Consider the following 13,164-nt stretch of genomic DNA (forward strand, 5'->3'; position numbering starts at 1 on the left):
CACACACACACACACACACACACACACACACACATACATAGTGACTATTTCTACCACACAAAAAGCAATTGTTAATAGTCATTTATGAATAATCCATTTAACTCATCCTAAGAAGGCTTGAGTATGTTCTAAGCAGCAGGTCAAAGTCTATGAGCATTTGTAAGAGGGCATGCATGAGGAAAGACCTATAAAATTCCTTCTAGCCTCAGATTGGGAAGAATTTCCATAAGTAAAATTCAATCCCTTTTTGGAGAAATTCATTTAGCATTCTTCTCTTGGGTTTTGAAATATTGACCTAAAACCTTACATTAATAACATTTTCAGATTTGGATAATTTAGCATGCTGGAATGTTCTGGGGTATAGGCAAGCCCTGTCTACATTCTCATGAACAGTCTTGGAAGACGGAATTCTGTTTCCATGCAGTTCCTTATTTTTCTCCAGCAGTGTCTTAGGCCAGAGGCAGAACTATGTAAGCCACATGCAATGCGAGTATCGTCTGGACAGACAGAAGTCTCTGCTTTTAATTCATAGCACTTCCTGTCCGGGTAAGTTGGAGTTTGGGAGTATAGAACATCCAGGCCAAGCAGATATCTGGCAAAGGTGATCTTTGCCTCACTAAGCACCAAAAATATACACTAGAAAACTTCCCTCAAACATGAAAAACCTAAAACCTTACATCTAGGAAAAAAACAAGGGCACACTTCTTTACCGTAGATATGAGTTGTTTCAGATGGTTGTTGTAGTCATTAGTATAAAATTTAGAAAAAAATCAAGAGTAAGGATTCACAAGTTAGGGATCCAGTTAGGAATACTGCTCCTGGTTTTATAAATAATTATACATCTCTAGTTATATTATCTGTTTTAACAATCAAAATGTTGTTGAGGTGCTGATAGTAGTTACATTTTTAATATAGCTAAACAAGTACACAGACATACTCCCTACACTGGCAACAGTTTCATTTTCAAACTGATGTAGATTCTTACGTAAAAGAAGCTATAAATAAATATCTTTACATCAGGGAACAAACAAGTAGCACATGCCTTTTCTCTTTGTCTCAAGATTAATTTAAATTTCCTGTCTGGACAGAGGAAAACATTCCATTAATTATATTTTATTTTCTACTTTTATACTTTATAATGGACTAGGCAAAATCTTTAGCTAAAATATAGTTCCAGATAACTGTGGTGTGACTGAGCTGTTATATGAACCTAGAAAGACCTCAAACATGGGTAAAAATAGGTATGAAAGCTGTGGGGATGGAAAGCACAAAAGGAAAGCAAGGATAGTGAATCCAGACCCCAGAGCTCTGCACAAAACTGCATCTCCCCTCTCAAAATAAATTCAAAACCGAGACCAGAAAAGCTCAGGAGACAGTCTCAGTGTCTCATCTGGGGTCTCAGATATTCTCAACATGTAGAGGGCATATTACTTTAAAACATAAAGTGCAAGTAAGATGCTGCTGGGTATTTGCTAACAGGAAAACAGCATGGCATTAAATTGGGGCAGCATTTACTTAGTAGGAAGCAAGGCTATATAAGTATGGGGAAGGGTTTAGGTAGCAAGCAAGGGTAGTTTGTGAGGGATATAACCCCTATGAACAGCAGGTTTGAAAGCTTTTCAGTTGATCAATCTTTCTTTGTGATTAAAATTTGACTACCCATACTATCCAAATAACTTGGAACATCATTTCAAAGAACAAAGAAGGTAAGAACCAAGGGACATGTATTTGGATTTGGTCATTCTCCTCACAGCGTGGTGAAAAGTACCTTGAGATGGATGTTTAATAGCATAGATACTGGATGTGTGAACTTTCAAACTCTCGCAGACTGTCCTCCAATGCAGGAGGCTGAAAACCAAAGCCAAAGGTCATATGTGTGTGTGTGTGTGTGTGTGTGTGTGTGTGTGTGTGTGTGTGTGTATATGTGTATATATACATATGTTCTGTCATTTCAAGAAAGCTACCTTTTATTTTTGTTCATTGACTTTTGCACATTAATTAGGTGGTTCCTGCAGGAGTAATCTCATCATTAGGAAATTCTATACTGTACTTGTTCTCTATTGTTTGATTCAGAAGATTGTGTAATATTTTTCTAGAAATACGATAATATCTCTGAAGAAAATGGGATTTGCCTCAAAATAGTTTATATATATATATATATATATAACTATTATATATAATATAATATATGTTTTATATATTATAAAGACATATAAGCATATTTGTTATATATAAATATATAAAATTGTATGTCTACATATGCATTTCAAATTATTATGTATAAAACAGGTAAGATTGTTTTCAAACCTCCATAAAAATGTTTTACTTACAATTCCTTAGAGAATTTCTGATTGCAAATAAAGTCCATTGCTATACAGAAGCACATAACTCACATGGAATTGCTTTAGGGATCTACTCTGCCTGCCTTCACTTTGAGTGTGCACAGGACCTGGAGTCCATTACTGCCTAGATTCCTGTCTCATGCTCCATGCAGGGTCTGGATGACTGGACTGAGGCCTGACGACTTGTGTCTGTAGCCAACTGAAAGGTTCTACTTACATTGCCAGCAATACAACCACCACTGCTGGAATCTTAACATTTTGTTGCCTTTTTTTAATGTAGGTATACAAGTTTAGTTTCTTGCAATTTACTCCTAATTATCTTGGTTTTTGTCAGCCCCTATAATGCCCCAGAATGTTCCGTTTTTGATGTCATTGCCACAGTTTTGACAAAAAAGTTATTGAGTGTGTGGAAAGAAAGGCAGAAGTTAGTCAACCTGCTAAGATGACTTCAGATATAATGAAGCCACTGGCCAAGGTGAGCTTATAATAATGATACACGTACTTATAAAAATACTATTTTCAGCATAGTTAATGGAGAGAGAAAAATAGCAAGATTTTTCAAAGTTCTATCTATTCAACACTAAGTGTGCATGTTGTTGTTCTATAACTGTTGCAAAGGAAACTTGCTTGGTAAACCCCCAAAGGACACATAGAGACTAGAGCAGGTCACACAAATGGTACACTATTTTGAGACAAATCACATTTTTTCCAGATGTACTAGTCTAGAAAAATATTACACTGCTATCAAATCATAAGTTTCAAACAATAAAGATCAAATAGACAATATAGAATTTTATAATGATGAGATTATTCCTTCAGGTATTACCTAATTAATGTGGAAAAAGCCAAGTGAATAAAATAGTTTTCTTTCAATGACAGCCAGTCCTAGCATTTGTTAAATATAATGTGATAAAAAGCAGGACTCCAGAGAAACTGAAGTACAAACTGATGGCCATTGAACAATCTGTCACCTCTACGAATATATGCAAACACACATACACACAAACACACACATGCACACACATACTGCAAGCATTACACAAAAATGTACACATGCACACACACACACTCCTACACACACCTGTATTCAAAGTACCTTCTTTTTCATTACATAAAAATCTAATCACGCTGGAGTAAGGAACAAAGATGCTGAAAATACATTAATAATAATGTAATAAAACATAATAAATGACCCCTGCAAACTGTTATATGATATATGTATGTATGTACATATATATATATACACATATATATATATATACTTCAATGAGCTGTAAGAATGAAATGTGCATTGAGGAAAACACACACAAACACAATCACTTAACTGAGAGAGGCTTTAAAACATTGATCTTCTATTATTAGCAAGCTCTAATATGTACCAAACACCATACGGAATACTTCCAAAATGGAAGATGTGACACATGCATAGACTCCTGTAGGCAGTGTTTGGCATCAAAGCAAATAAACCCTTAGCTGAACTTTATCTGAAATAATCTGCACAGACTGCATGTTCCTAGGGAGAGTGGAAGTAGAGGAGGAAGCCAATCAAGAGAAGTAAGCAGCTTGGCAGAGATGAAGGCACACAATCCATCCAGTGATCACAGTAACGCATGTTTATATATCCTATTTCAGAGTGTATAAGGAACAAAATTGCTACAAGCAGAAAAGAACCAATTGCCTAAAATTGTTGAGGACTCTGCGTTAGAAAGAAAAGACGAAGGGTAGCTGAGAAAGTGAGTATCAGTGAAAGCTCCTGACTTTACTAAAAGAAAAATAGATGCAAATGAGGAGAGGGTTTTCATGGTGACTGTGAGACCAAGATTGAGGGCTGGCACTGAGAAACAACTTTCCTTGGCTTTACATGACCAGAGTTTTCAAGGATTCAGCCTCGGGGGCGGATCTCTGCAAGTTTGATCACAGGTGGTGAATTTCAGAGTCTACAGTCACAGCTACCACAGTAGCCTTTCCCACTGTATCACACAGAACAGGGCGAATTTCAGCAGATTAGTTTCAGGAGCCTTAGGTTTTATCTTTAGTACTTTAACAACACAGATGACGCTTCCAATGTCTTGATTTCTAGAATTATTGTCACTGTCAATAAAACACATAGGCCTGACACTAAAACCAGTTTAATGACTCCTGTGATGTCTCTTGAGGCTGAGACGACACTTCTCTGTTTTTAATTTAGAGAAGTGGAGTGCTTCCCCAGAATAGAGCCTAGGAGAGCAGATCCGTAATGGAAGGCATCAAAGATGAACCCTACAGCTTCAGAAACACCATTTTGATTAAATTTTACTACACTGCCTACATAAACTTGAATCCTTGGTCGAGACTCCATCAGATTAGGAATTCAAGCAACCATCAGGAATTGACAAAAAGATATGCCAGGGACTTAATCCATTATACTTAGAGAAATTTCAGAAATTTCAGACACAAACCTGCTTTATCCAGCAGAGTTTACAACCAACAGTGTTCTGAGACACAGAGATCCAAAACTATGGACAGGAACCCATCCAAATATCAAAATACACAGAGAACTGCTCAAGTGAATAAAACAGGCAAAATGCATTTCTTATTTTCCTCTGCTTATCCATCCCATCTGGTTTTCTCCTGAAAGGGTCACATGTTATAAGATGCAGTCACACCTATGGAACACAGTTTTCACTGTCTCCTGCAAATGTAGCCTCCTTGTTCATAATCCATTTTTTTTAAATGTCTTTTTATATTGGCTGAATCCTTTTATAAAACTTGTTCCATTTAAAACCATTTCAAGTAAGGAAATGTCTTTGTACCTTCCTTTCTTATCAAGTTCTGGGAAGATTAAGTCATATATTCCATAGGTAATTTTCTGAGAGATGTGAATTTAGATTATTTGTCATTTAAATCACACATTCCATAAGTTCTAGGGATAGCACATTCTTTTTATATGTATTTTATGCTGCCACTGAGTATGGTACCACTGAGGTTACACACACACACGCACGCACGCACACACACACACACACACACACACACACACACACAGATCCATAAAGCAAACTGTAATTCTTCCCTTTAAAGGAAAGTATACATTTGAGTTGCTATAGTAAATCTCATTAAGGACATCAAATGCTCTTGTGGGGGAAGGAAGAATAATTACCAGATAGGTGCATTTTCTTCACAGCAGTATTTTGTCCCCTTAAGATGTGAATTACTTTTAGTGCGAGCACAACTTTTTTTTTTCATTGTCACCTTTTTTTCTGGACTGTGCACAGTCCCAGCAAGCCTCTGCCCTCTTTCTTACAATACTGAAAGGCCTTGGTCTTCACCATTAATCTAATAGTAAGTTTTCATGCTATGGGCTTTGTGCACTTTCTCATGCTTTTCTTGTACATCTTCTAAAGGCCTTCAAAGATTATACTGTAGACTCTGACATTATTTAGCATCTTCTTCCTCAACTGGATAGTGATAGTGTGTATCATGTATGAGTACAGAATGCCTCGTTGTTGTATCTCTTATAGTGATAGTGTGTATCATGTATGAGTACAGAATGCCTCGTTGTTGTATCTCTTGTCATACTCTGTTTATCTTTCCCATACTTGAACATCTCCCCAACATGTCAGTTACACTTCAGCATATTGCAGTAATGCTGACATTTCCAATCAGTCTACCAGGGGAAGAGGGGTGGTGTAGGGCTTCTTTTTTCAAATTAATTCAAACAAATTTATTTGTTAATGTTTTTAATATTTATTGTGCCCATAACACTGAAAAAATATGATTTAAACAAAATAAATTTTAAAAATATTTTGCCTGAAATCTTGATCAAATGTTCAATTATTATTTCTGAAAGCCTGTCATTCAGAGAGAGAGAGAGAAAGAGAGAGAGAGAGAGAGAGAGAGAGAGAGAGAGAGAGAGAGAGAGAGAGAACCCAGCTTTCTTTCATAATCAGTACCCTTTTATGCTAGAGCTGTAAGTGAATGACAGCCTGCTTTTGGCAGCTCGGTTGGAGATTTTAACTGAGTTTAGAAGTGGTAATGGAACAGTTGAGGGTATGAGCACATTTTATGCAGCTTAGATCTTAGAATTAAAATCTAAGAACAAGAAATCAGAAGAGCCTCGGAATATTCATGGTGTCATTTCCACTTGATATTAACTTCATTAGAAATTTGAATATTATAGAATTTATGTAATGTTGACACTGCATAGATACTTTGTGGAAGAGAATGGGTTGAAGATATTCTTTCACTAGATATTACATGCCATAGAAATAATTTAAATTATCCACTCCTATATATTCTTACTTTTCTTTTTGTTTTTGTTTTTTATTGTCTTTTTTTTCTTTTTCTTTTCAATGAGTGAAAATGAGATAATTTGATTATTCAATGCATAAAGTTCATAAAACACAAAGATCATATTCTAACTTGAACTATGTATCTGGACTGTGGTTATGAATCTCTTAGAAATGGTACCTTTGACCTAAGGTCCCTCTCTTTGAGTCCTGGGAGTCTCTCACCTCCAAGGTCTCTGGTGCATTCTGGGCGGGGGTCCCCCAACCTCCTATTACATTCTTTCTGCTGGCCCTCAGGGCTTCAGTCATTTTCCCTCACCCAATGCCAGATCAGGTTCCTCTCTCTCTCCTACTCCCCTACCCTGCCTGTCCACTTTCCCTCCCAGTTCCCTCCCTCCCTTCCCACTTGTGATTGCTTTCTTATCCCTCCCAAGTGGGACTGAAGCGGCCTCACTTGGGCACTTCAGCTTGTTGAGCTTTTTGAATTCTGTGTACTGTATCTTGAGTATTCTGTACTTTGGGGGGGGGGGTTGTTTGTTTTATTTTTTGTTTTGTTTTGTTTTAGCTAATATCCACTTATTAGTGAGTACATACCATGCATGTCCTTTTGGGTCTGAAATACCTCACTCAGGATTATATGTTCTAGTTCCATCCATTTGCCTGCAAAACTCAGGATGTCCTCGTCCTTAATAGCTGAGTATTATTCCATTGTGTAAATGAACCACAGTTTCTGTATCCATTCTTTGGTCGTGGGACATCTAGGTTGTTTCCAGCTTCTGGCTATCACAAATAAGGCCACTATGAACATAGTGGAGCATGTGCCCCTGTGGCATGGTGGGGCATCTTTTGGGTATATTCCCAAGAGTAGTATAGTTGGGTCTTCAGGTAGATCTATTTCCAATTTTCTGAGGAATCTCCAGATTGATTCCAGAGTGGTTGTTCCACCAGCCATGGAGGAGAAATTCTTGACAGTAGGGAGAGGGAACTTATAGAGCCCACCTCCAACAGGAAGACAGGACATTAAGTGAGAGATGGGGTTGTCATCCTACAGTCACATCTCTGACCTATAATTGTTCCTGTCTGAAAGAATTACAGGGATGGAAACAGAGAGGAGCCTGAGGAAAAGAAGGTCCAGCAACAGGACCAAAGTGGGATTCATCTCAAGGGGAGGTCTCAAGGCCTGACACTGCTACTGAAGCTATGGAATGCTCACAAAAAGGGACCTATCATGACTGCCCTCTGAAAGACCCAACAAACAGCTGAGTCAGATGCAGATATTTGCACCCAAACAATGGACAGAAGCAGCTGACCCCTGTTGTTGAATTAGGGAAGGCTGAAAGGAACTGAGGAGAAGGGCAATCCTGTGGGAGGACCAGCAGTCTCAATTAATCTGGACCCCTGAGATCTTTCAAACACAGGACCATGAAACAGATAGCATACACCACCTGATATGAGGCCCCCAACACACATACAGTAGAGGACTTCTGTGTCTGTGTTCATTCAGAGATGATGCACCTAACCCTTAAGAGACTGGAGGCCCCAGGGAGTTTAGAGGTCAGGTGGGGTAGAGGGTAGGGGCATCCATGTGGAGACAGGGTTAGGTGGGAAGGAGGTATGGAAGGTGGAGCAGTTGGAGGGTCAATGGGGGGAAGGAAATGGAATATGGAATGGAAAAATAAATTAAAAAATTAAATTAAATTAAAAAGAAAAAGAAATGGTACTTTTGAAATTAGAATCATTGTTATCTCTTAAGGACAGTAAACCAGGAGACTGGCAAACTTGGTGAAACCTTGATAGTCTGGGATCTGATGCGATTTGGTAGCATTACTACAGAAAAGTAAATATGGAAGGTCACCCTATACTTACATAAAATCTACAAGAAACAGTGCTAATGTAAGAGTCAGAAGTGTCTATCAAGTAAGAAAAATAGAGAATAATAATAGGAAAGCAAATAGGTAAAGAAAACATCGAAAGTGGGGCTTCTATGGCCATACTGATATATTATAGACAGACAGACAGACAGACATGTATATACACAGCTGGTGAGAGTTAGAACACACAGCTGCTGTGTACTGCAAGGAGCTAAACCCAGTTAATCCTGCAACAATATTTTAACCTATGACTTTAGGATTTTTCTGTGTTCTTATTTTTTTCTTATATATACACAGCAGTTTGTTTAACTTGGCATGAACAGTATTGTAATGCATTCTACTTTAATTTGAAACAAGATTGATCCTGTTTCCCATAGTTATTTAAGTTATCCAAGGTAATGTCAGTACATATTGCTGTTGACTTACTTTAAATAGCGTAAGGGCAACACACTTAGAAATGCATGAATGACTAAAGGTTAATGAGACTCAACACATTCACAATGAGAAGCTGACAGTAGACATAGCTAATTGAGAAATATTCAGTTTTAAATAACAGTAAATCATCTCACAGCTTACTATCCTTAGAGTCCTAAGTGGGAGAATCATACTCCTTAGATCCAAGTTATTTCACTCTGTTTAGGATTCACCTCTATTAGTTTAGATCTAGAGGCTCAGAGAGTTTCTCTTTTCAAACAAACAAAAGAAACATGAAACAAAGTTTATGATATTTCTAAATGTCATGGTATAAAGACTGAGTCAATGTATTTCAGCCTTGTTTTGGTGAATATTTGCAATTCAAAATCAAAGGATACAGTGATTCTTTCCTAAAAGATTTTTCCCTTGGCAAAGTTTAGAATTTTGAGAATATTTTTTGATAGTCAATCTCATACTGTCCTAAAGCCATAGCATCAAATATTGTGATGCATTACTCCTGTATGGAAAAAGACATGATTAAAGCTGGGCTGTAATTTGGCACGCAATGCTTCCATACCAATGTAATGTGACAATGTTATTGTGTTTGCTATTTTTCCTGTGATCATAGCCATATTCATCTCCTCCAACTTGACATTAAATTAGCTAATACGATCAGATTCTAATCTGTGCCACCGGCTGAAAGCAGAAAAGGACAAAACACTAGTTTCTTGATGGTGAGCATGCATGCACACATGAATATGCAGAATTTAGATGTTAAATAATGAATGGAAACTCCTAATACAGGCTTACAATATAGTGAACACCTGGAAAATACTTTACAAGAAAGTTTACAGCCATCTGCTATTTAAAATAATGTGAGGTAGTACACCACACTGTTTTCCTCATACCTCAAAGAAATGGTAATGCCCGTCCAGGACTACAAGCACATTTCCAGGGGTGAGACAGGTTAAACAGGTATCAAATATGAAACTACGTCTCTTCAAGCAAAGAACTAGAGAGGGATGCATTTCAGGTGGGATGAAAACATCTAGCAGGTGGGGACATTAGCATGTGCAATGGTGAGGAACCTGGAAATGCGAGCTGGAGGGTGCCACTGGGAAGTTAGTTGCCAGAAACACACCATATGGACAGTGTTCTGCAATAGCTAAGTGTGGAAATGAGGACTAGAGTCAGTCCCTGAAGGTGTTATTAACTCCAGACTAATGAGGCTAGAAAACTATTGGCCACTAAAGACACACTAGAAATCTCTTAGCAAGCTTTAAATACTCATTTACCCTTGTCTTAGTAGGTTCCTGTTATCACAAGTTAACTACAGTGTGTTGTACTCAGATATATGATCTAAACTACAGGAGATTTAAAATAAAAAATAATGTTGTTCCCAAAAGAATAATATATACCACTTTATAGAGATAAATCAAGCATAAACTATATGGAATAGAATAATTACTAATGAAATTCCTATAGGAATTCAGAGAGGTAAAGAAACCACTTCTGATTGGAAGAATCAATCAGGAGATGTTGGTAATGTTTAAACCAGGAAGAGTAAAAGTGGGAAAAAGAATGGATTGGAGAAGAGAGGAAAGGGAATTGAGCAGTAATGAAAACATTACTATAACAAGCCAAAGCAATGATGATCCAAGACCTTGGAATTAGATTCTGTCTTGAAGAAGAGTGGAACGCACAGCCCCATCTCTCCCCCTCTCCCACAGCCTACAATTGTTTTCTTAATGAGTACATCTCTAGGATGGAAATTCTTAAAGGATGAAGGGATTTATAAAAACCCACATAACATTCAAAATAGCCTCTGGCATTACTTTACAAAGATGTCTGTGTTTTTGAAAGATTCTCTTCAATTCAATTATTTAGTATGATTTATCCAACATCTTACTTGCAAGTTATAAAGTATTCCCATCATCCCACTGGTAATTATGTCTCCAGGCTAATATAAATAAAAATGTCTAGTTACTCAAATCCACTCTGTAAACCATCTCAGATACATGAAACTTAGAAGTTCTGCTGGGGGGAGGGGTTCTTGTCTCCAAAGAGTATGGTTTGTTTTTTTATATTGAAATATTTATTTCCATTTTCCTTTTGGAGGATTAAGAGAATTCCTGGATCAGTCACTGAGATAGGAATAAAACACAAGTAGGAAATGACCTCCATGGCTCTAGGTTTCTTGTTTGCTTGTTTGTTTTTAATTGTAAAGTTAGCCTCAATGGAGAAAAGCATGTTTGTTAAAATCATATCACTACCATTTGTGTTTCCTCTAGAAAAAAACAAAGGAACAAAACAACAACAACAATAAACCCACTGAGATGAGGAGACATTATAGATGTAAAAGGTAGAAAAATGAGTCAAGGTCCTTAATTCTTATATTTTACTCAAACGCTTTAAAAATAATAATGACTATTGTTTTATATAAATTATAGCTGTTTTAAAATAAGATGTACCTGTAAATACTAATGTTTATCTACAAATCCTCATCACAGGAGAAAACCTATATTCAAGCCATGGGAACGCTTTGCATTTCCATTAACCTAGTATGAGGTAATGGCTGTATTAACATGCAAAGATTCTGAGAATTCTCAAACATAATTCAATGTTGATTCGAGCAAGAAGCATATCAGGAAACATATGTATTTAATGACATTTACCCATTTACAAGAAGATAACAACAGCCTTACCATGGTCATCCCCATTTCTGTCACTCAAGAGCCACATTAAATAGTTTTTGCAAAAACTAATTTGAAGACAGCCTGATACCTAAGGTCAGATTTGGATGTTCTTTAGGAAAAGCCTAATAAGCACATACAGAAAATTACATTCTTCATATTCACTGGTGTATGGGATGCGCAGTCTGACACAACCAAATGGCAACTCTTGTGTAAAACAAGGGAAATGGCTTAACAGAGTTTGGCAGAGGATGCTCTTTAGCAAAATGAAAAAATATTTTCTTACCGAAAAGCCTCTCTACTAACACATGTAGTCATACATCTGTCAAGATTGAATTCAGGATTGAAATTTTGCAATAATAAAATCATAACAAATTCTCAGTCTTCTGGTTGTCCTTGAAAGGTTTGCATCATTTTTCAACAGGAGCAAATGCAAGCAGTCAGTGGTGTACAGATAAACTCATGATGTTATTCAAGCAATTGTGGGAGTTCTTTAAAACTATCTTTGCTTTTTGTATATGTAAATATGCACTGATTCTTTTTATGAGGTTATTTATATAACCCACAAAAGATTGTTCTTAAGACTAATTTGATTTGCAGATATAAGGTATATGTAAGTGGATGATCATCTCAATGTAGTTTTACTGCTTCTAAATACTATAAACTAGAAAAGATGATCCTATAAAATCGGGGGTCAGATATTTTTGCATTCATGGTGGTTTGACCATGAAAGATCTTTTAAAATAACTCCTTATTTATTATTTTACATTTTCATTGTATTTGGTCATATCTCCTACTCACTACTTCCAACCAAATGACCCCAGGGACCCCCAACTTGACTTCCTTTCAGCTTTATGTCTTATTATTATTAACCACATGAGTCCAATTTGTGCTGACCATATACACATGGGTGTAGGATTTTTTAAAAATATTGCTATATTTTGTACAATTATTTTCTCTCACAGTTTCATAATCATATGATGCATCTTTGTCACTCACAAACCCATTATCCTTTCTTACCCCCTGCTGAAACCTTATTTGAAACATTCTCGTCAAATGTCTTTCCTACTTTCATGTCTACACAGCATGGAAGGAACATTATTTACTGGAGCCCAGGTAACTTGTCCAGAATTATACACCAAAGAAATATGATAACCCCTTCCCTTGGCCACCATTAGCTTCCAATGGGTTCTCAGGGAGGTGTGGAATATATTTGGTTTGTGCTTTCTATAATCAATATTTTGGGCAGAAACCAAAGACAGCTGATGAATTGTACTATATTCACAGTTTGCAACCATTTAGTTCCATGATTTATTTTAGTTTACCATCGATTTTATAATTCACATATATTCTGACAAAGAAAAAAACACCAAAACCACAAACAAACAAACAAACAAAAATCCCAAATTCTAAGCTATCTTTAAATGGAAAAACAACTTTGGCTCCTTCTCTTTAGTCCAAATCTTCAACCATCACATCCCTTTCCCCATTCTTCTAGAACTTTGGCATCTATTCTATAGCATTTAAAACCCAAGATATCTGGTCTACCAAGTGAGTTCCAGGACAGCCAGAGCTA

At 36.7% G+C, this 13,164-nt stretch overlaps 1 protein-coding gene across 27 annotated transcripts in view; it reads right to left on the reverse strand.

The window, feature by feature from the left end:
- Positions 1–13,164, reverse strand: part of Nrxn1 (neurexin 1) — a 1,070,033-nt gene that overhangs the window by 530,061 nt on the left and 526,808 nt on the right. The gene's annotated exons all lie outside the window — the stretch shown is intronic.

Source organism: Mus pahari, chromosome 18 (assembly GCF_900095145.1).
Source record: "Mus pahari chromosome 18, PAHARI_EIJ_v1.1, whole genome shotgun sequence".
Lineage (NCBI taxonomy): Eukaryota > Metazoa > Chordata > Mammalia > Rodentia > Muridae > Mus > Mus pahari.